General features: G+C 46.0%; 1 protein-coding gene and 1 non-coding gene across 2 annotated transcripts in view; one reads left to right on the forward strand and one right to left on the reverse strand.

Annotated features, from left to right (window-relative positions):
* Nucleotides 1–21,152, reverse strand: part of LOC140189355 (uncharacterized) — a 944,498-nt gene that overhangs the window by 871,840 nt on the left and 51,506 nt on the right. The gene's annotated exons all lie outside the window — the stretch shown is intronic.
* On the forward strand, nt 14,315–14,386 carry trnag-ucc (transfer RNA glycine (anticodon UCC)). Its single transcript has one exon. It is a non-coding gene; the product is annotated as a tRNA-Gly (tRNA).

The raw sequence follows: 21,152 nt of genomic DNA on the forward strand, positions 1-21,152 counted from the left end.
CAGCTCCATCCAGTAACAACCAGTAACATCAGCTCCCAGAAAACTCTCTATGACACCTGCCCAATTCTTCCACAAATTTATAATCATTGACTTGCAGGTGAAAAAAAAAATTCTTATCAATAATCATCTGAAACCCTCCAGAATTAAGATCCATATATCTTTCCCAATTAAACTCCAATCGTCTTGCTAGGTTAATTTCCCAATACCATACCAAGTATGTCTCCCTCCCTGGTGGACCGTCTACATACTGTTACTGGAAACATCCGTGAACACACCACACAAATAATGCCCCATCGGCTCAATGCTACTTACGGACCGGTAGGTCTGGATCCCAAAACTCCCTCCACATGCCTCATGATAAAAATCGTCAGAGTGGCTTCAGCAAGCTTCCCTGTGAGAATATTACTTCCCCTTCACTGTAGCCAATCCCTGTTACACCAGTCCCACTTATCCAGGAAGAGAGCCCAATGATCTGTGTTGCTGATGCCCTCCCTCTTGCACCGAATTGTTAGCCACACATTTAAGTGTACCAACTTACCATATCTTACCTCGCAAGCGTGTGGCACCTGAAATAATCCTGAAATCACCAGCCGAGAGTTACTATTTCCTAACTTTCTGTCCTACTCCTTAAATTCTTTTTGCAGGACCTTTTCTCTCTGTTGTTAGTTCTAAGAAGGAACATGACCTCTGGCTGTTCCTCCTGCCCTTTCACAATGGCCCTTACTTTCTCAGAGACATCCTTGGCCATGGCATGATTGGGGTAACGCATCATCCTGCAATCTCACTCATGTACACACATACTCCTGTCTGTGCCCCAGCTATAGTGTTCACTGCATGTGATTCATATCTTTCCATCCCCGTGTACTTTTGTGCTTTCTGTTTGTAATGAACATTGTTTGAAAATTCTTTCATTATATTCTTCTCTGGTTCAGCTCAGGCAATTTACTTATGCATTCGCAAACAAAGGAGACACGTGTTGAAACCAACCATTTGTTAGAACTCGTACGATTTTAATATCGAACAAAAAAACTAATGTCTACAGTAGTAGATGCACATAATTCAAAATAATACTAATCATCCACAAACAAGTCGATCTCTGTGAAAGAGTGGAACCACAGCAGATCCGGCAATGTCACACAGCCGGTTCCCTTGCTTCTTTCCTTCCTTCCTTCCTCCCTTCCTCCCTCTCCCTCTCCCTCACGATGTCTCTGTCGCTTTACTATCTCGCTCCCTCTCTCATTCTATTCTCTCTGTCTCTCCACACGCCCACTCCCTCGCGCTCACTCTCGCGACATCTTCCTCGTGTCCTCTCCCTCGCGTGCTCTCCCTCACGTGCTCTCCTTTGCGCTCTCTGCCTCCCGCCAACTCCCTCGTGCGCTCTCCCCCTCGCGATGTCCCCTTCTGTCGCTCTCTCTCGCGCTCACCATCGCCCGCACGCTCTCCCTCAGGCCCTCTCCATCACGCTCACTCTAGCGTCATCTCCATGGCACCCTCTCCGTCGCGCCCTCTCCCTCACGTGCTCTCCCGCGCGCCCTTTCCTCGCGATGTCTCACTCGCTCTCTCCTTCGCACCCTCAGCCTCGCGCTCACTTTCTCTGTCTCTCCATCTCTCACAGAGAGACAAGTGAACGGATCGGTTCTCTGTCTTCAATTGTAAAACAGGAGCATTCTCCTACAGGAGGATAGTTCAAGTTGGCAATGAGAGGGAGAACCAACAGGTAGAGATGGAGGAGAAAAGGAAGGTGAAGGAAAGGACGGGTTTTGACGGGAGCAGGAGTGGTTGATCGAGACGAAAGTAAACTCCAAGATCAGGCAGTTTTGTCAGAACCGGGAAGCAGGGAAAACAGTTTCTCCTCAAGCTTCAATTTAACAGGGCGAGAGGTGAGGCGCAAAAGGGATTTCTCTGGGATGCTGAGGTCAGTGATGCCGTCGGGCTCAGCTGTAAACAGTTGTTTTGTAACTCTAAAGCAACACACACAAAATGGAAAAGATTAAACAGTTGACAGGATTCTGGTGAACTGTCTCGGCAGGAAAAGTCGACAATTTACTCTTTTCATAAATGCTGCCTGGCCTGCTGAGTTCCTTCAGCATCTTGTGTGAGGAAAATAGTAAACAGTCGACGTTTCCAGTCGAGACCTTTCATCAGGATGTGATTTTGTGTGAGTTGTTTTGTATTTCGAGCATCTGCAGATTTTCTCGTGTTTGTTTTGTTACTCTGTTCATCACATTGTTTCCATTTAGCCACAAGTGGGGGGATAGAATAGGGAGCATGAAGGCAGCTGAATTGTAAAACTTTGCAGCATTTATTTCTAACGTTTCATGAGTTTCAAAATCAGATTCAGCGGGTATTTCACCGCATTCTTCAGTTCCTCTCGGAATTTGCTCTGAGTCAGGGCGTAAATACACGTGTTGGTGCAGGAACTGAGAACCTGCAGCATTCCCGATGTGTGTTCTGTGATGTAACCGGGATCCGTGACAGAATAAACAAAACTCATTGAAATCCGTTGATAGATAGAAAATGCCACCAGTGTTCCCCACAACAATATGAAACTACCGGTTATGCTGAAGAGCAAAACGATGGATTTGCGTCGGTTCTCCATCTCCCGGTCCTTGTCATTCTCTCCACTCTTTTGTCCCCGGAGCCTCCTGCGGGCTCGACTGGCCGCTAGAATCCGCCTGACAGTCAGAATATTGAACAGCAACATCAGAAAGAATGGGACACAAGGGACTAAAATGCGGTGAAACACCTCAAATGTCGCCCATGAGGGAGAGTTTTTGTAGCTCGGTGCAGTAACACAATCCCAGGGAACACCGTTAATTGTTTCTCCAGACTCATATACAAAGCACCAGGGGACAGTCTCGAAAGAAGCCAGCACACTCACTGTCCCGATAACCACAGCCGCCGTTCTCTCGGTGCAATATTTTGTTTTCAGCTTCTCACAGCAAATAGCCACAAATCGATCGACGGTGAAAGCGACAGTCAGCCAGACTGAGGCCGCAGTGCTCGCAAAAATCAACCATAGACCAAGTCTGCACACAGGAGTGATGGACAGGAATGATCGGGGAAAATAAATCGCAGCAGTCCCCCTCAGCATCGGATCGGAGATAACGACCAGGAGATCGGCCGCTGCCATTCCCACCAGGTAGCGAGTGACACATTTGGAGAGACCGCACTTTCCCCGGGACAGGATCACAATCGCCACCAAGTTCGCTGGAAGAGAGACAGGGAACAGCAAGTTGAGAAAATACTGAGCAGAAGCCGATGCTGCAGCTTGAGGGGATCCTGTAATATTTCCACTTTATTGTTACATTTAGCGGTGGGAGGGTCGAGAGAGGGCGCAGAGCTGGCGGGACAGAGAATGAGTTTACACAGTAAAATAAATTCAATATCATCTGAATAGGGATTCCTTACTGATGAGCGGAATGTGAAGTGGCAGTACAAAATCTAAAACTGGGTATCTACCTCCTGAGAGTCAATACTGGGTCTCGTCTGGATGAAATGAATAAATCCGGACGCTGATGGCGGGATTCTTCCACCAGACAATCATTAACTTCCATGGCGATCCCTGTCAGCGACAGAACGGCCGAAGGACGGAACAACAACAGGAAATGCTGGAAACACTGATGCAGGTAAAACAGAACATGTGGAAAAACAGTTAACGTATCTCTCCTCAGAACTGTTCTCAGAGAGACCCCTGACACGAGTATTAACTGGTTTCTCTTTCCATACAAGCTGCTTGGGGCTCAGCATTCCCCGAGTTTGTTCCTTGTTCCAGCATTTACCACCTCACTGACTTTACAACAGAACATTGACCGATTCCAACAGATACAGCGAGTTCTGGCAAATCCTCAGACAGGCATGACGCCTCCCGTTGATTCCATCACAGGGAAGCAGGGGAGAGGAATTCAACGTCCAGCAGCAAACTCGGTGCCGTCGTCAGATGTCTGTCAGATAGAGATAAGATGGAAAACGTTTCACTCTGAAGCACTAGGTCGGCTGTGTTAATTGACTCTGCAATGAGTTCAGTCTGTTTTCCATCAGCTGTTTACATTCAGGCATACCGCAGACATTTATTTAAAATCGACAATAGATTCGATCTACAACACGAAAGTCCGCACATTTGCTGAATTGTTACTACCAATCATTTGTTTGAGTGTTGCTCATAACTCAGAAATCCGCTCACATACAAATGCAGACGATCAATTAGTATAATCTCCGCGGGATCTATAAACACAACATTTGCAGATGCAGTGCAGCTGCTGCAAGACCAAACGCACAGAGACGGAACATCCCATTATTGATCACAAACCGCTGGAAGAACACTGTCTGACAAGTTCAGTTCCACCCATGTTGGCGGATTCGGTAAATTCCTGCCTCGGTTTGTTTCTAGATCCAAATTCCAGCATCTGTCGTCCCGGTGTTTCTACTCTCTTTAAGAAAAGCGGAATACCGGGACGAGAATGTGAGCGTTTAAGCCGGCGGCAGAAGCAATCACAACATTGGAATTAAACTTCAACATCGCCCACGGCAGCTGACACTGCGGCTTACCGGGAATTCCGAAGGCTGAAATAAAAGGATAGTAAACGTCTTCTATCCGCCAGATGACTGGATACACCATTTCAGTGAGAATCTGTGATTTCTGTTGCTCCTGCATTCACAGCTCCGGCAGACAGCTGATGCATTCAAAGCGGCCCTGATTTATACAGAGGATCTGTCTCCAGAGATACGATTATACACCTCACTAACTTGCTCAGTTACAGTTGCTTGAACAAACACTTTCATTCAAAACCTTTGTCTCTATTGTAAATATTCGGGCGATTAGAGACAAATACATGAAAATTCTTTGGCATTACCTCAGCAGAGTCTCTGGTGAAAATAGGCCGGTTGATTTAATTACAAAGTCTGAGTTTTGTCACGGACCAGCGACATTTACAGATTTCGTCTTTTTGTTGGCTAATTACTGATTTCTGAACGGACACCAGCGACACAGACCGATCTCTACTTCCGTCCCTACAGTTTCCCATTTTGTAAATGTTGTTTAGTACTTCAGCTTTTTCCTGATCTCTCTCTCTCTCAGCCCCCCCCCCCCACACACACACACACACACACAGACACACACACACACGCACACACACACACCGAGAGAGAGAGAATTGTACACTTGTATTTCTATGTTATATCAAATGTCCTGTTGAACATACTGGACAGGAAAATGGAGGAATTTAAGGTGGGGAGTTGAATGGAAGGCAGGGTTTGTGGGTCCGCACAACATTGTGGGCCGAATGGCCTGTACTGTGCTGTACTATTCTACACTTCTATGCTCTATGCTTACTATAAATTGCAAATTGCACATTTAAACAAAGACTTAACTAGAGATTTTTACTCCTTGTGTATATGAAGGATGTAAGTTATAAAGTCAATTCAATTCAAAACCCACAACCACAGATTCGAACAAAGGTATAATAGTGAGACGGCGATTAGGATGGGAGTGGTCAAATGAGCACATTGCTAATGTACAATCAGGAGAAAATATGCAGATGTTGGAAATCCAAGTCAACACAAGAAATTCTGCTGAGTTCCTCCAGCATTTTGTGTGTGATATTGCTGAAGTCACAGTCTTTAATGGGCATCTCAAATCTGTCAAATGTCAAAAGAAATTGAGAAGAAACATTTCAATCTGCAAAGGAATTGGCAAACTGTTTAAATAAAAAAAAAGTACTCGAAACAGGGAGATGAATAGATGCAGGATGACTGAAAGTGAAGGAGAAAAAAGGCAATCGTGAGATAACATGTTAGCTGAGAGAGAGAGAGAGAGACAGAGACAGAGACAGAGAGAGAGAAAGGGAGAGAGAGAGAGACAGAGAGAGAGACTGAGATTGAGAGAGAGAGACAGAGAGGGAGAGAGAGAGACAGAGAGAGAGGGAGAGGGAGAGAGAGAGGGAGAGAGAGACAGAGTGAGAGAGTCAGAGAGAGGGAGAGAGAGACAGAGAGAGGGAGAGAGTGAGAGAGGGAGACAGAGAGAGGGAGAGAGACAGAGAGAGAGACAGAGAGGGAGACAAAGAGGGAGAGAGAGAGACAGAAAGAGAGAGGGAGGGAGAGAGAGACAGAGAGAAAGAGACAGAGAGAGAGAGAGAGAGAGAGAGACAGAGAGAGAAACACAGAGAGAGAGACAGAGCGAGAGGGAGAGGGAGAGAGAGAGAGAGGGAGAGAGACAGAGAGAGAGATAGTGAGAAAGAGTGAGAGACAGAGAGAGGGAGAGAGAGAGAGGGAGAGAGACAGAGAGATAGAGAAAGAGAGAGAGGGAGAGAGAGAGAGGGAGAGAGAGATACAGAGAGAGAGAGACAGTGAGAGAGTCAGAGAGAGGGAGAGAGAGAGGAAGAGAGAGACAGAGGGAGAGAGAGACAGAGAGAGAGGGAGGGAGAGAGAGAGAGACAGAGAGGGGGAGAGAGAGAGAGGCAGAGAGAGGGAGAGGGAGAAAGAGGGATAGAGAGAGAGGGAGAGACAGACAATTAGGCAGATGTTTCTCCTGTATCTGCCAGTCTCTGCTACAGAGTGAGGGTGTAGGAGTCAATCTCTGCTGGTCAGTTTTGGGTGCCTTGTGTAAATGTCTGCTTGATTCTCCAGCGGTCAGTCTCTGGTACAGTGTGAGAGTGTGGGGTTCATTCTGTACCTGTCAGTCTCTGGTACAGTGTGAGAGTGTGGGGTTGATTCTGTACCTGTCAGTCTCTGGTACAGAGTGAGAGTGCGAGGTTCATTCTGTACCTGTCAGTCTCTGGTACAGTGTGAGATTTGTGGTTAACACTGCATCTTTTAATCTCTCATCTAGTGTAACATTACAACATTTCTTTCAGATTTATTCTTGCAGTTGAATTTTTTGATTAAGTCTATTTTTCATTTTAATCAATACCACAGGGACGATGCCACTGGTTACATTGAACTAATATTCAGGTACTTTGCAGCAGAGCATCTGGAGCAACAAGACTAGACCATTGATTCAAACACTCTTCTGTGATAAATATATAACTTTCCTCGAGTCTCGGTGTGGGATGGTTTGAGTGGTGTGTACTCTGTAGTGACATTTGGGCTGATGGAATTGAGAATGATTTTGACTGTAAATTTGTAACCTGTGTGTGCACAGTGATCAGTAATGAGACCTCTGTTTGATCAGATTAAAACACACATGGGTGATCAGATCGCTGATGACATGAATATTGGTGCAATTGTGGGTGGTGAGGAAGGTTGTCAAATGGACAGAACTGGATGTAGTTCAGTTGGAATCATGGATGGAGAAACGGGGGACAGAGTTTAATCTGGACAAGTATGACGAGTTTACATTCCAATGTTGGAGGAATGTACACAGTAAATGACAGCACCCTTGGGAGCAGTGATATATCTTGATGTGTCTGTCCATATCATCCTGCAAGAGGTATTGAAAGGAAATGGAGATGTGCGGTAACCTTGTCTTCATCAGTCATGGTGTTGTGTACAAACCATAGGATGACGTGTTACAGCTGGACAAACCCTTGGTTAGGTCACGTTTCGAGCCGTGGGTGCAGTTCTGTTTGCTACATCACAGAAAGGACGTGGGGACTGTGGAAAGGGCGCAGAAGAGATTTCCCAATGTGCTGTCTGGATTAGTATAGGGAAAGTTGGATAACACTTGGATTGTTTTTTTTTAATTTTATTTATAAACACAGAGCAAAATAAACCCTTTGAGCTACACTGCCCAGCAAACCCTGGTAACCCAATTTAACCCTAATCTATTCACAAGATAGTTTACAACCACGAGTTAGCCTTCCCGCTACATTGTTGGACAGTGGGGAAAAAAGAGGAGGATCTGAATAAAACTGACGCAATCCACAGGAAGAACATACAGAGACTCTTTAAAGAAGGTGCTGGGGCTGAATTCTGACTCCGATGCCCCGAGCTGTAACAGCATCATGCAAATCCCTACATGGTCATGGCGCCCCAGAGTGCAGTCTCACCTGACACCAGTGTCAGCAGAGGTATCGTGGGCCGAATGGGCTGTTCCTAATCCTGTTTGCAGCTATAAGTAGTAGAGAGAACATGACATTTTATTGATGGGGAACAGAATACAAATGTCGGGAGCTTATGCTTCCCTTATAGAAACATTGAAACATAGACAACCTACAGCATAATACAGGACCTTCAGTGCACAATGCTGTGCCACACATGTACTTTAGAAATTACTTAGCATTACCCAAGCCCTCTAGTTTTCTGAGCTCCCTGAACCTATCCAAAAGTCTCTTAAAAGACATTATTGTAAACTCCCCCCAACACCGTCACCGGCAGCCCATTCCATGCACTCACCACTCTCTGCATAAAAATCACACCCCTGACATCTCCTCTGTACCTACTTCCAGGCACCTTAAAACTGTGCCCTCTCGTGCTAGCCATTTCAGCCCTGGCAAACAGCCTCTGACTATTCACATGATCAATGTCTCTCATCATCTTATACACCATAAAAAGGGTGGGGGAGCCCATTTATATATTATTCAGAGAAGAATCTCAATGTGTTGGAATCAGTTCAGGGAATGTTCACTGGACCAATACTGGTAGTGAGCTGGTTGTCTGATGAGGAAAGTCTGGGCTTGTGTTTTCTGTTCGTACTGTCTCCATGTGCTTATACGACCAGAAGATACAGGGGCAGAAGTAGGCCATTGAGTCTGCTCTGCCATTCGATCATGGGCTGATCCAATTCTTCCAGTCATCTCCACTCCCCTGCCTTCTCCTCATACCCTTTTATGCCCTAGTTAATCAAGAACCTATCTATCTCTGCTTTAAATGCACCCAAAGACTTAGCCTCCACAGCTGCTCGTGGCACCAGATTCCGCAGCTTTACCACCCTCTGACTAAAGTAATTTCTCCGCATGTCCGGTCTTAATGGACAATCCTGAAGTCATGCGTCTTGTCCTGGACCTCACCTACCATGGGAAATAAGTTTTCCATATCTAATCTGTTCAGGCCTTTTAACATTAAGAATGTTTCTATGAGATCCCCATTCATTCTCCTGAACTCCAAGGGATACAGCCGAAGAGCTGCCAGATGTTCCTCATATGGTAAACCTTTCATTCCTGGAATCATTCTCATGAATATTTTCTAAACCCTCTCCAATGTCAGTATATTCTTTCTAAAATAAGGAGCCCAGAACTGCGCACAAGACTCCAAGTGTGGACTAACGAGTGCCTTATAGAGCATCAACATCACACCCCTGCTCTAATATTCTATACATCTAGAAATGAGTGAAAAAATTGCATTTGCCTTCTTCACCACTGACTGAACCTGGAGGTTAACCTTTTGGGTATCCTGCACAACGCATCGCAAGTCTCTTTGCATCTCTGCATTTTGAATCATCTCCCCATCTAAATAATAGTCTTCTCATTTATTTATTTTACCAAAGCGCATGACTATACACTTTGCAAATTGTATTTCATTTGCCGCTTCTTTGTCCATTCCCCTAAACTATCTAAGTCTCTCTGTAGGCTCTCTGTTTCCTCAACACTACATGCTTCTCCACCTATCTCTGTAGCATCAGCAAATGTTGCCACAAATACATTAATCCCACAGTCCAAATAATTGACATACCTCATAAAAAGCAGCGGTCCCAACATCGACCTCTGTGAACTCCACTGGTAACTGGCAGCCAGCCAGAAAACGATCCCTTTGTTCCCACTCTCTGTTTTATGCCGATAAGCCAGTGCTCCACCCATTGGCAACTAGAACCAGGGACCAGTATTTCATGATTTGAGCAAAAGATCAGAAGATTCTTTTCTGAATCTTAATGCACCCTCAGACATTGGAATTGATTAACTGACAGGTTTTTTGGATAATATCCTTGTATGCTTTTAAGGGAAAGAGAGGGGGATAGTTTATAAGGAGGGGGTGAAATGTTCCTGTGGGCAGACAGGAACATGGAGTTTAATGTTGAAACAGGACAGTCGTGACCTTATTAAATGACAGAGCAGGTGGGAGTTGCTGAGTGGGGACCCCTGCTCCTCATTTGGATGTGGGTGTGAGCCTGTGGTGTGCTGACCAGGACTGTACACAGAGATCCAGCCGTGACCCCACTTGTGTCTATACAATTCCAGCAGAGCTCCCTCCCCTGCCATTCTGTATCTTCAGCCAACAAAAGCAAGCCTCTCATCCACCTTTTAAACCCATCGAATGCTCTGTCCTTCTAACCTGAGGAATCATTCCACATGCTCTCCCTCTGACCCTCTATTCTTCTCCATATTCCACAATGTACCGTCTGTCTCCTGGCCTTTTTGGGCTCCCCATCTGCATTACCTCACCTCACGGATTAAATTCCACCTGCCTATCTGTCCAGTCCACTGATACCTTCCTGTAGTCCTCAGCTTTCCCCCGCACTCTCACCCACATGGCCAACTACACTGGACAACAAATATTTTGCTTCCTGATTACTTTTAGGTACGTATATCTTATGGATTTGGACTGCTGATATTGAAAATCACTATGCAATGTCCCTATCACACACCATCTCTTTGAAATTGCCTATATTTTTATATTTCAATTCATAATCCAAGTCAGATTATTTGATGCCAAGATTAAGGGAGGCATTTGTGCTGGTCCACAAATCAAGCAGGCCAGCAATAACAGGCAATTCAAAGAACTTCTATTGGGACCAGAGAAAATCGCATGGAATGCATTCAAGGAAGTTGTTGAAAATGTTCAATATTTTCCCAGGGACCAGGGAAATATTGACCAGCTGTGTTTCACTGTAACTGTCGTACTGGAAATGTGTGTCTGGGTCCTGGGCTCAGTGTGGGACTGAATGTCTCTGCTGTCTGAGACTGTGGAACAAATGAGCTGTCAGTATCTCTGTGCTCAGTAACACACCTTGTGTGTGAGAGATGGAGCCACTGTTCTATTCATTGAGCCTTGCCAAGAGGGAACATTGGCGAACATTGAAGTCTTTCCTGCAGGTAGGAGAAGGAAAGTGAAAGAGGTAAAAGGCAGACACGGTGTGAAGCGACTGGTGCAGCCAGTGCCAGTGTGTGAGGCCACTCACAAGCTGCAGCTCTCAGCTTCTTCTGAGCAGCAGATGGAGGAGGCTCCAAACCAAGGAAGAGACGGACAAACCCCACCACTTCCCGGTATGGATCCGGGAGTGGAACAGAGGGATGGACACAACTTTCATTTCCCATGGGATTCACCACTCGGAGCACTCACTGTCCAGCAACAACAGACATTGGGAAGTGGGCTAATGGGAAACCGTCTTCCCATGGTCAGGGGAGAGGAAGCAGCAATTATAGTCAGCAGCAACTTCTTCCCACTCCGCCACACTCGCCGTGGCCCAATCCCAGCGCAGGAATTAATTCTCACTCCACATTCAAGCTACAGGACCTAGGCCTCTGCAACTGGATCCATGACTTCCTAACCGGAATACCACAATCTGTGCGGATTGGAATAACATTTCCACCTCACTGACAATTAACTCTGACACTCCACAGAGCTGTGTCCTTATCTCACTGCTCCACTGTCTCTACACCCAGAACTGTGTGACTAGGCATCGCTCAAACAGCATTTATAGATTTGCTGATGATACAACCACTGTTTGCAGAATTTCAGATGGTGACAATAAATCATAAATTAGGGTGAACTACCAGTTAGTGGAGTGTTGCTGCAGCAACAATCTTGCACTCAACGTCAGCAAGATCAAAACGCTGCTTGTGGACTTCAGGAAAGGTGAGATGAAGGAACACAAACCAATCCTCATCAAGGAATCAGAAGTGGAGAGAGTGGACAATTGCAAGTTCCTGGGTGTCAGCATCTCTGAGGATCTAACCCGGATGCAACATATGATGCAGTTATGAAGAAGGCAAGACAGCGGCTATATTTCATTAGGAGTTGGAGGAGATTTGGTTTGTCAAATACACTAAATAAACTTCCAGAAACGTAGAGTGGAGATCATTCTGACTGGCTGCATCTCCATCTGGTATGGGGGGGGGGGTGGGCGGGCTTCTGAACGAGATCAAATTAAATAGCAAAAACTTGTAAAACTGGTCAACTCTACCATGGGTCCAGGCTCGGTAGTACACAACATCTTCAAGGAGCGGTGCCTCAGGAAGGCACCGATCATCATTGAGGATCGCCACCACCCAGAACGTGCCCTTTTCACACTGTTACCATCAGGAAGGAGGGAGAGAATGCTGAAGGCACACACTCGGTGATTCAGGAACAGTTTCTTCCCCTCTGACACCCAAATTCTGAATTCTCAATGGGCATTGAACCCAAGAGCACTACCTAACTACTTTTGCTTTTAATTTATGTTTTAATTCTTGTTTAACTACATATTTTAACTTAAATATTGAATACTTAATGTAACTCAGTTTTTTCTCTATATTTATTTATCATGGATGTCATTGTACTGCTGCTGTAAAGTTAACAAATGTCACGACGTATGCTGGTAATATTAAATCTGATTCTGATTAAGTTGCTAATTGAGTCTGCCTCATCCTCTCCAGCAACAACCTCCATTGCCCTCACTCCAGAATCGATACCATTCGCTCAGCAACACACGCACAATTCTGGAGGAACTCAGCAGGCCGGGCAGCATTAATGTAAAAGAGTACATCTTTGGCATCTTAAGCCAAGATCCTATGCTTATGAGTAAAAATAAAACACATATACTGATTTAGAATAGTCCAAACACCATTCTCCCATTGTTGATAATGCTGTTTGTCCAAGACCTTCCCACATAGGAACTATTACAACCCCTTTTCCACAGAGCCCCATCATCAGCATAGAAAGCCAAACTGAACTCAGGCCCAAGACCATTAAAAAGTAGAATTAACTATCAGATTAAACAATATTAAACTGATAACATTATACTGGGGAGGGAGGAACATTATCTTCTGCAAACTCTGATGACCCACCCTCACTGAAAATGATTCCCCTAAAAAATGATACCCATTTGCAAAACCAACGCCAACACCAAGCTTAATGAGTGTAATAAAAATCCTCTCCCTCCATTGCATGTCATAAAACGATTTCAATGTCCAAAAACACTGCAACTACCGATTCTTTCAGTGTAAAAGGATTCCCAGTAGTACAAGGGCGTCATAGATCTCCCTTTGCGAAACCCACATCGGTAGTGACGAAGTAATTCTCTCTTATCCAAAACAATCATCAGCCTAATTACTATCATTTTCACCATTATTTTACACAACGAGGAAGTGAGACAACAGGCCTGTAGAAACTGGACAGCATCGGATCTCACCCAGGTTTTACAACAGGCTTCACCACAGACCTTTTCCAGTCTCCTGGGAACATTCTTTGCTTCCAGATCTTCTTATAAAACTCAAACAACTTCTTTTAGACTGCCTCAGGCAGATACTGGAGTACAGTATATGATAGTTTCCCATATCCTGTCCTGGTCTATAGTACATGCCTTACTGGTGGCAAATTTCCATTCAGCCAATGTAAAGTCATCATCCATGGCAATCTCAAATGCCTCTTGTTTCTCACAAATCTCCCCACTGTCCACCAAGAGGCTCTCTCTTCTCTTAAAACACTCATCCCCTATATTGTCTAGACTATGTGTGTTTGCAAACGTGTTTCTCAAACACTTTGCCTTTTCGTTGTCCTTTGCATCAAATGTCCGTTCTCCACTAATACTGGAATCTAGTTATAACCTCTGACACCATTCATTTTCTTCAGCATTCTCCACACCACCGTCAGAGGATCATGGGACGGGAAGCCTTGGGAGAAAGAAAGAGGGAGGGGGATTCCCAGAGGATAGGCAAGGAGTATAGTGAGAGGGACAGAAGGAGAAAAAGAGAAAAAGATATAATAATAATAATAATAATAATAATAATAATAAATAAATAAATAAATAAACAAACAAATAAATAAATAAATAACGGATGGGCGGCCCCATGATCCTCTCATATCCCTTTTGCCAGTCAACTGTCCAGCTCTTGGCTTCATCCCTCCCCCTCCTGTCTTCTCCTATAATTTTGGGTCTCCCCCTCCCCCTGCCACTTTCAAACCTCTTACTATCTCTTCTTTCAGTTAGTCCTGACAAACGGGCTCAGCCCGAAAGGTCGACTGTACCTCTTCCTTTACATGCTGCCTGACCTGCTGCGTTCAGCAGTAATTTATTATGTGGGTTGTATAACTCCGGTCTGTTGGGGATGGCGACATTAATTTACCGGAATAAAACTTGCAGCAGAGTGAGGAATGATCCGACAGAAAGCAACTTGGGGACTGGTCGAATCACATGGAACTATGGGAGACGCCTCACTACTCGGATGCTTTGCCACGTCATTGAGCGATGGTGGTATAGTGGTGAGCATAGCTGCCTTCCAAGCAGTTGACCCGGGTTCGATTCCCGGCCATCGCAGATTGTACAGTTTTAGACTACATAACATATAAACCTTTGACATAGACACGATCCACGCAGAACTCTAAGGGCCATCACGCTAATTCACGCTGTGAGTGTAAATTGATTCATTAATTATCATTCACTGGTCATGAATCAGAGTTGGAATTAACATCCCTCGAGAGTTTCTCGTTAAATCCTGTTCTGACTCTATTCCAGATTCTACAAGAATGGACACTTCACAGGAAGGATCGGCAGGATTTGTAAAGTGTTGCCTGATTAAAGTGTTTGAGCTTGTTTGCCTTCATTGGAATATCAGAGCCTGAGAGGAAACTTGACCGAATTATCAGAATCAGAATCCTTTATTATCGCCAAGTATGTGACACATACAAGGAATTTGATGCCGGTTTCCCTGAGCTCTCGCTGTACAGAATCAAAAAGCAAACAAAACAATAGTGTAAATAACCTTGAACTATATACAATGAGGTACTGTGTACCAGAGTATGTACAGGTGGACTTCGTTTATAATAGACTAAAATTCAAGTGTTCATAAGACTGATGGCAGACGGAAAGAAACTGTTCCTGTACCTACGGGTCCTGGCATACAGTGATCTAAAGCGCCTACCAGAAGGAAGGAGTTGGAACAGGTGATGTCCAGGGTGTGGTGGGTCTACAGTGATGCTGTTTGCTCGCTTCCTGACTCGATGAGAGACATAGACTGGGCAGATAGTCAGAATTGGTTTCCCAGGGTAGGGGTTTGAAATTCCAGCGGGAATGAATTTAAGGTAGGAGAGAGTTTAAAGATATGCGGGTCACGGTTTCAGACAGAGTGGGGTGGGTGCTTGGAACGGGCTGTCAGGTTCAGAGACGGAAGATATACAATGTGTTTAGATAGGCATATGAATATGTTAGTGTAGAGCGACATCGATAGAGGCACAAAGAGAAAATCTACAGATGATGGAAATCCAAGCAACACAGAAAATGTTGGAGGAACTCAGCAGGCCAGGCAGCATCTGTGGGAAAAATACAGTCGACGTTTCGGGCCGAGTCCCTTCATCCGGACTGGAGCAAAAACCGATGAGGAGTCAGAGTTAGACGGTGAGGGGAGGAAGAAACACGAGGTGATATTTGAAACCGGTGGGGGTGGGGAGGTGGCTGGTAAATTAAAGACCTGAAACTTTGGTTGGTGAAAGAGACACTGGGCTGGAGAATAGGGAAGGAGAGGAGGCCATGGAAGAAAGAAAAGGGGGAGGAACACCAGAGGGAGGTGATGGGCAGGTAACAGATAAGGTCAGAGAGAGAAAAGAGAATGGGGCTTCGTGAAGGAGGGTGCATTACCGGAAGTTTGAGAAATCGATGTTCATGCCATCAGGTTGGAAGCTACCCAGATGGAATATAATGTTTTGGTCTTCCACCCTGAGTGTGGCTTCATCGCGACAATACTGGAGGCCATGGGCTGCCATGTCGGAATTGGAATGGGAAGTGGAATTAAAATGGGTGGCCACTGGGAGATCGCTCTTGTTCTGGTGGAGGGAGTGTAGGTGCTCGGCGATGTAGTCTCCTAATCCGTATCGGGTCTCACCGATATACATGAGGCTACACCAGGAGCACTGGATACAGTAGATGACCCTAAAAGACTCACAGCTGAAGTGTCGCCTTACCTGGAAGGATTGCTTGGGGCCCTGAATGGTACTGAGGGAGGATGTGTAGGGACAGGTGTAACACTTGTTTCACTTGCAAGGATAAGTGCCAGGAGAGAGATCAGTGGGAGGGACGGACACACATGGGATTCACATGGGATCCCTGCAGAGAGCAGAACGTAGAGGGGGGAGAGAAAGATGTGTTTGGTGGTGGGATCCCGCCGGAGATGGCGGGAATTACAGAGAATTGTGTGCTGGAGGCGGAGGCTGGGGTGGGTGAGGTAGGTGAGGACAAGACAAACCCTCTCCCTGGGGGAGGGAGCGAGGATGCGGTGGGGGCAGACGTGAGCAAAATGGAAGAGATTCTGTTGAGAGCTGCTGTCATGGTGGAGGAACGGAAGCCCCTTTCTTTGAAAAAAGACGAATTTCTCCTTTGCTGTTGAATGAAAGGACTTATCCTGAAGGCAGATGCAGCGGAGACGGAGGAATTGAGAGAAGGGGCGGGCATTTTTACATGTAATGGGGTGCGAAGCGGTATAGTCCAGGTAGCTGAGAGAGTCTGTGTGGTTATAATAGACATCAGTAGACAAGCTGTCTTCAGAGATAGAGACAGAGAGGTGGAGAAAACGGAGGGAACTGTCGGATATGGGACAGGTAAACTTTTGGGCAGGGTGGAAGTTGCAGGCAAAGCTGATGAAGTGGACGAGTTCCACATGGGTGCAGAAAGAGGTAGCAATGCCGTCATTTACATAGTGTAGGGAAAGTTAGGGAGCGACACCAGTGTAGGCTGGGAACATAGACTGTTCCACGTAGCCGACACACAGGCAGGCACAGCTGGGACCCATGCAGGTGTCCATGGCTCATCTTGTGTTGAAAGGAAGTGGGAGGACAAGTTCCGCCAGACGGAGATGAATGGTGGTGGAGGAGAGCTGGTTGGGTCTGGTTTCCTGATGGAAGCGGAGAGATTTGAGACCTTCCTGGTGCGGGGGTGGGTGGTTTGCTGGACGTGTATAGGGATTGGACATCCATAATGAAAATAAAAAGATCGAGGACCTATATGGGATGAAAACAATTAAACTCCAACTGAATGATCCAAAATTAAATCAAAACCACGACATTAGACCCGGCAAGTCCGTTAGTTCCAAGGATGTCGCTCGAGGAAATATACACTTATGGTCAAAGAGAATGGTGAAGGAGTATGTAACTTACACACTCCTGACAAAAATATACCATGCGCCCCGGATACTGTACTCTCTCTTTCCCCTTCTTCTATCCGGCTGAAGGTGCAGGACAGCACGTACTACAGGCTCGTGGACTCCGCCGTTATGTCCATTGGATGGTGCCCGAGTCGATAAGATGGAGTCTTGACCTCACAATCTACCCGTTATGATGCGGCACCTGATTGTTTACCCGCACTGTGCTGTCTCTGTCGCAGTTACATTTCATTCTGCATTCTGTTATTGCTTAACATTGTTCTTTCTCAATACGCTGTGTAATGATTTGATCTCTAGGAATAGTGTGAAAGAGAAGCTTTCAGAAAATATTTTAATTCCCACTGAAGTTAATGCGGCAGTCGCAGGGTCTCCGGACAGCACAGCGTTACCCAGCTGGCAATAAAACGCGCCGCAAAAACTGCCGGGTTACCTCCGTCCCTGGGTGGGCTCGGACCACCAACCTTTCGGTTAACAGCCGAACGCGCTGACCGATTGCGCCACAGAGACAAACTGGAAAAGGAGACTATGAATGGTCTATTCCGGGGTTGGAAGATGGTGACTAACAATCGATCAACACACATCAAAGTTGCTGGTGAACGCAGCAGGCCAGGCAGCATCTCTAGGAAGAGGTACAGTCGACGTTTCAGTCCCAGACCCTTCGTCAGGACTAACTGACGAAGAGTGGTAAGAGATTTGAAAGTGGGAGGGGGAGGGGGAGATCCAAAATGATAGGAGAAGACAGGAGGGGGAGGGATGGAGCCAAGAGCTGGACAGGTGATAGGCAAAAGGGATACGAGAGGATCATGGGACAGAATGTCCGGGGAGAAAGACGGGGGGGGGGGAGGGGAACCAGAGGATGGGCAAGGGGTATAGTCAGAGGGATAGAGGGAGAAAAGCAAGAGTGAGAGAAAGAATGTGTGTGTAAAAATAAATGACGGATGGGGTACAAGGGGGAGGTGGGGCATTAGCGAAAGTTAGAGAAGTCGATGTTCATGCCATCAGGTTGGAGGCTACCCAGACGGAATATAAGGTGTTGTTCCTCCAACCTGAGTGTGGCTTCATCTTTACAGTAGCGGAGGCCGTGGATAGACATATCAGAATGGGAATGGGACGTGGAATTAAAATGTGTGGTCACTGGGAGATCCTGCTTTCTCTGGCGGACAGACCGTAGGTGTTCAGCAAAGCGGACTCCCAGTCTGTGTTGGGTCTCGCCAATATATAGAAGGCCACATCGGGAGCACCGGACGCAGTATATTACCCCAGCCGACTCACAGGTGAAGTGTTGCCTCACCTGGAAGGACTGTTTGGGGCCCTGAATGGTGTTAAGGGAGGAAGTGTAAGGGCATGTGTAGCACTTGTTCCGCTTACAAGGAGGGAGATCAGTGGGGAGGGATGGTGGGGACGAATGGACAAGGGAGTCGCGTAGGGAGCGATCCCTGCGGAAAGCAGAAAGAGGTGGGAAGGGAAAGATGTGCTTAGTGGTGGAATACCGTTGGAGGTGGCGGAAGTTACGGAGAATAATATGTTGGACCCGGAGGCTGGTGGGGTGGTAGGTGAGGACCAGGGGAACCCTATTCCTAGTGGGGTGGCGGGAGGATGGAGTGAGAATCTCCCCCTCCCCCTCCCACTTTCAAATCTCTTACCACTCTTCCTTCAGTTAGTCCTGACGAAGGGTCTCGGCCTGAAACGTCGACTGTACCTCTTCCTAGATATGATGCCTGGCCTGCTGCGTTCACCAGCAACTTTGATCTGTGTTGCTTGAATTTCCAGCATCTGCAGAATTCCTGTTGTTGCGTTTTTAAGACTAACAATCGATGTTGTGAGGCGGCTTTTCACATATCACAATCACAACATTGGAATTAAACTTGAACTTCCACCAACGGCAGCTGACACCGCGGCTTACCCGGAATCCCAAAGGCTGTAATAAAAGGATAGTAAACGTCTTCTATTCGCCAGATGACTGGATACACCATTTCAGTGAGAATCTGTGATTTCTCTTGTTCCTGAATTCACAGCTCCGTTAGACACGCTGAGCTGATGCATTAAAAACGACCTCGATTCAAACAGAGTCTCAATCTCCAGCGATACGGTCAAACACTTCACTAATTGTCTTAGTGACGAGCACGTGAACAAACACTTTAATTAAACACCATTGCCTCTGATGTAAACATTGGACGATTGAAGACCAACACATCACAATTCTTGGGCATTACTTCAGCAGAGTCTTTGGTGGCAATGAGGCCGGTAGATTTAATTTTAAACTCTACATTTGTCAAGGAAGAGCTACTTTTTACAGATTTCATTGTTTATTGTTTGATCATTATTGCGCTACAAATGGAGACCAGCGCCCCTGAACGACCCATATCTCGTGTCCCTCAGTGCTGTCCTTCAGTCCTGCAACTCCCTCCTGGTCGCACACACAAACAGTCTGGCAACACAGATACGAAGAAAAATACAACAGAGAAAACAAGGTCGGGATAGAAAGCGTCAAATAACGACGTTCTTGATGTACAAACACGAGAAAATGTGCAGATGCTGCAAATACAAGGCAATACCCAGACAGTCCGCTGAGTTCTTCCAGCACTTTGTCTGTGATATTGCTGATATAACAGATTTTATGAGCATCTCAAATCTGACAAAGGTCAAAGGAAATTGTCTTGAGCCGGAGGGCGGTGAGTCTGTGGAATTCTTTGCTGTCGACGGCGATGGAGTCCGAGTCACTTGGTATGCCTAACGCGGAGGGTGGTAGTTACTTGCTCAGTAAGGAAGTCAAAGACTGTGGAGAGAAGGCGTGAGAATGGAGTCGATGAGGATAATAATTCAGCCAAGATGGAATGGGCAGACTGACTCTGCTGCCTTCTCTTACGGTCTTATGACCGTATCCCATCAGCGCCTGGGTTCAGGTGTACAGAATTGTTCGCACTTCTGTTGTTTATGTTTCCTCAACGTCGTATTTATTGTTCTGTGTTTATCAGTCTGCATTTCACGGGTGGTGTAGAAAACTGCACAAAACACAGCGTGATATAATCATTTGCAGGTTGACTGTGTGGTTAAGAAGACATACGATTGTATTTAACTTCATCAACCGTGGGATTGAGTTCAGGAGCCGACAGGTAATGTTACAGCTATATAGGACCCTGATCAGACCCCACTTGGAGTACTGTGATCAGTTCTGGTCACCTCACTACAGGAAGGATGTGGAAAGTATAGAAAGGGTGCAGAGGAGATTTACAGGGATGTTGCCTGGATTGCCGAGCGTGCTTTATGAGAATAAAAGCATAGAGACATAGAAAACCTACAGCACAATACAGGCCGTTCGATCCACAAACCTGTGCCGAACATGTCCCTACCTTAGAAATGACTAGGTTTACCGATAGCCCACTATTTTTCTAAGCTTCATGTACCTATCCAAAAGTCTCTTAAAAGACCCTGTCGTATCCGCCTCCACCACCTTTGGCGGCAGCCCATTGCACGCACTCACCAATCTCTGAGTAAAAACCTTACCGCTTCATCTCCTCTGTACCTACACCCCAGCACCTTAAACCTGTGTCCTCTTGTGGCAACCATTTCAGCCCTAGGAAAATACCTCTGACTATCCACATTATCAATGTCTCTCATCACCTTATCCACCTCTATCAGGTCACCTCTCATCCTCCGTCGCTCCAAGGTAAAAAGGCCGAGTTCATTAAACCTATTCTCATAAGACATGATCCCCAAGACATGCTTTGAGGGTCCGATGGAGTCAGACCCCAAGATCCTTTTGATCCTCCACACTGCCAAGAGTCTTACCATTAATACTATATTCTTCCATCATATTTAACCCATCAAAATGAACCACTTCACACTTATAACTTACAGATTGAGTGAACTCGACCTTTTCTCCTTGGAGCGACGGGGGATGAGAGGTAACCTGATAGAGGTGTATAAGATGAT

Source organism: Mobula birostris, chromosome 28 (assembly GCF_030028105.1).
Source record: "Mobula birostris isolate sMobBir1 chromosome 28, sMobBir1.hap1, whole genome shotgun sequence".
In the NCBI taxonomy this organism is placed as follows: Eukaryota; Metazoa; Chordata; class Chondrichthyes; order Myliobatiformes; family Myliobatidae; genus Mobula; species Mobula birostris.